A 3429-nucleotide genomic window follows, 5' to 3' on the forward strand; every position below is an offset into this window, starting at 1 on the left:
GAGATGCGGAGATTCAGTTGTGAACACCTGGCCTGAGCTGCGGAGCAGCACACTGGGGTGAGCAAGGGCTGTCCTGGAGGAGGACAAATTACATCCCTCTCCCGATTCCTCAAGGACTAGGCATGGTCCTGCTGTGAGGGAATCAGGGGAAAGGTGTAATTCGTCCTCCTCCAGGACAGCCCTCGCTCACCCCAGAGTGCTGCTCCACACACCTCAGGCCAGGTGTTCGCAACTGAATCTCTGCATCTCACTGGGCCTGGCAGTGCTTCCTGTCAAGCAGCCTGACATTCAGGGCGCCCTTCTCGGCCAAACTGATCTCACACCCTTGAGAAGGGCCAAGGGCCGAGCCTGCACCTTCCTTCTGCCCCAATGCCAGGTGAAGCATTCAATGTCTGTTTAAATCTGTAGAAAAGGGTGAATTTGAGAGTTGAGGATTTACCAAACTTCTGGCAGTTAAGTCCCTGGGAAACAGCACCAAAAGAGAGATAATAAAGGAACCAAAAGAAGAAACCACACAGGAGCAGATGGAGGCACCAACTGCATAAAGAATGGTGACTGCACGCAGGCAAGATGCGCACAGCAGGCGGGAAACTTCTGTAACAAGTATGTCCACAGGCAGATCACCTTTACCTGTGAGGAGCTTGCGTGCACGAGGGCAACCTCGCAGCAGCGACGCCCACCACAGAATGCTGATGGCTCAATCCTAGCGGAAGTTTATTTAGGGCACAGAAAGCCGGAAACAAGGGCTTGACTGGAGGCAGCTCTGCAGCAGGTGGAGATTTGAACAGCGAGGGCTGTCCTGGAGGAAGTCCCAAGGTCCTCACTTCCCTCTGTAGGCCACCCTTGGTGTGGACAACAGCTGCAGACAGGAGACACGGAGGGGGCACACAGAGGTCTTAGGGTCTGGCTTCAGGTGATGTCCATCACATCTCTTTCTGTTGGTGAGAGCTAGTTACCTGGGCCCCCAGGGTGCAAGGCCAAGCTGGCATGGCATGCAGACCAACTAGTAGGATCTTCTTGCCAGCTCAGGGGACAATGCACACATGGAGAAGTGCAGTTGGATACTAGGCATCTGGGAAAATGCACATGCTCACTCTTTTTCAAAGAAATGCAGGTTCCAAAACCAAACACCATTAGAAAATAGACACCAGTCAACACAATTAAGATTAGAAGGTCTTTGGTGAGACCACTGACGGAGCGTGAAGCTGGCCAAACTCTGGAGAATGGTTGATGATACGTATCAAGAATCCAAAATCTAGCACGGTGTGGTGGCTCATGCCTGTAATCCCAGCCAGGAATTCGAGACCAGCCTGGCCAACATGGCGAAACCCCGCCTCTACTAAAAATACAAAAATTCGCCGGGCATGGTGGTGCACGCCTGTAGTCCTAGCTACTCAGGAGGCTGAGGCATGAGAATCACTTGGCCTTGAGTGATTGCAGTGAGCAGAGATCGCACCACTGCACTACAGCCTGGGTAACAGAGTGAAGTGAGTCTCTAAATAAATAAATAAATAAACCTGAAATCCTAGAAATCTGTTTAATGGCTCAAGATGTTATCTTTGCAGAACTCGAATCTGGCCCTGTCACTCCCCTGCTCAAACGTCTCCAATGGCTCCCCACTGCCATCCTGGCCATGTTCCAGCCCAGGCCCCTCCCTCCAGCCTCATCTTCCATGCTGAGGTTTGCACCTCCACTGTGGTGGAGCACAGCGGGCATTTCTCCCTGGTGCACCTTTGCTTCTTTGGGCCCCTCTGCCTGGAATGTCGCTCCTGTTCCTGTCCAGACCCACTCCAGACACTCCTGCCCTGAGCACCTCCTGCCTCTCACTCCTCTCTGCCGCTCCCCCCACCCTCATGCTCTCACCCTAGCTCCTCCTGTTACTGGGTCCCTCTGGGAGCACCGTCCTGACCAGCGGCCAACCTGGGCCTGGGGCACAGAGAGGTCAGCACATGTAGGCTGAGCCGAGCTTTCGGGAGTGAGGCGGCCAGGCGCTGGGAGTGGTGGCCTTGCTCTAGGCTGAGGAAACAGCTCGCAGCTCAGCCTGCCCTCCACCTGACCCCCCGGGCCCAGCCTTCCCTAGTGGGCCACGACCTTCCCACCAGGGCCCTCGGCCCTGCTCCTGCTGGCCCCTGCAGACCTCAGCTGAGTCCAAGCTCCTGGAGGGCAGGGAGGGTGAGTATCTCGTGTATCCCCAGCGCACAGCTGCTGTGCCAGCTCCCGGTAGGGATTTGTTACAGGAATAAATGGGGTGGGGGTTGGAGAGAGGGTTGGAGGAGACGGAGGCAGGCCCTGACGCCGGCTCCTGGCGCACCCTCCAGGCCCTCTCCATCCATCCGGCTCTGGCCCCGCCCCAGCCTCCCCCGCCCTGCCGGGAACCTGGGGCCTCTCGGACCACGCAAGCCGCCCACACCTCTGCGGCTCCGCCCTCGCCTCTCGCTCCCCCAGCCTAGCGTGGACCCTCCGCTCTCCAGGGCTCAGCAGCGACCCCGGTCGGCCACACGCAAGCCGCCCACACCGCCGCGGCAGCCACCTACCCCAAGACGCCCAACCAACCCCTCGGGGGACCAAGCCCGGGGACTTCGTCCCCAACTCCAGGACAGCCAAGCCACCCGACAGCGGCCCTGCCTGTCCCACCCGCAGCGTGCTGGAGGGGGGGGGGTCCATGCTTGCGGTGATCAGGAGGGTGGCACGGCCCTGGGGTTACAGCCGGCGGAGGGGCTTCCCAAAAGAGTCCTCAGCCTCTCCCGCCTGCGGCGGCGCAGCCCAGGCGGGGCTCGGCCCGCAGAATCCCCTCGTGGCCTCGCCAGGTATGCGCGCGGGGCCCGGGGCGCGGGCCGGGGGCGGGCGCTGGAGCGGGGCCGGTGCCGGGCCCGCCGCGACACGCTCAGGGACGCGGCGCACAAAGGCGCCTTCTGCCGCCCCCCCGAGCCCGCCCCGCGCTGCCCCCGTCCGGCGTGGCGGCCCGCCCCGGCAGGCGGTGAGGGGGGGTCGGGGTCCCCTCCTGCTGGGCCTGCCACTCCCCGCGCGGGCGACGTGCCCTGTCCGGGCGGCGCGCAGGCGCGGGCTTGTCCCACCGCGCAGGAATCCGAAGCCGCCGCGCGCGTTTCCGGCCCCAGCCCCGCCCGCGGTGCAGGGGAGCGAGTGCGCAGCCGCGTGTCGGGACTCGGACCCCCGTGGCCCCCGCCATACTCTCTTTCTCCACCCGCGGAGGTTTTGCTCAGGAATCCACTCTTGCAGCCAGGGGTCTTCCGGGCCCCCTCCTCCAGGGAGCGTCCCTGGCTGCTCCGGTGAGCACTTGCCTCCTCATACCCCTGTCTGGGCACCTTGAGGACCCAGCCTGACCACTCCCCTCTCCTCTGTCTGCATAGGAAGGCGCCCCATTGGAAAGGGACACCCCCCCCCCGACCCTGGCAATCCCATGGCCAGGCC

General features: G+C 61.9%; 1 long non-coding RNA gene across 2 annotated transcripts in view; it reads right to left on the reverse strand.

The window, feature by feature from the left end:
* LOC131381518 (uncharacterized) overlaps positions 1-2781 on the reverse strand; it is a 6029-nt gene extending 3248 nt beyond the window's left edge. For both annotated transcript variants that reach the window (XR_009210323.1, XR_009210322.1), the window contains exons 1-2: positions 957-2781; positions 631-859 (exon numbers count right to left, since the gene is read on the reverse strand). This is a non-coding gene — a long non-coding RNA (uncharacterized LOC131381518). The remainder of the gene's footprint in view (positions 1-630; positions 860-956) is intronic.
* Positions 2782-3429: the final 648 nt, after the last annotated feature.

Source organism: Hylobates moloch, unplaced genomic scaffold (genome assembly GCF_009828535.3).
Source record: "Hylobates moloch isolate HMO894 unplaced genomic scaffold, HMol_V3 SCAFFOLD_16, whole genome shotgun sequence".
NCBI lineage: Eukaryota > Metazoa > Chordata > Mammalia > Primates > Hylobatidae > Hylobates > Hylobates moloch.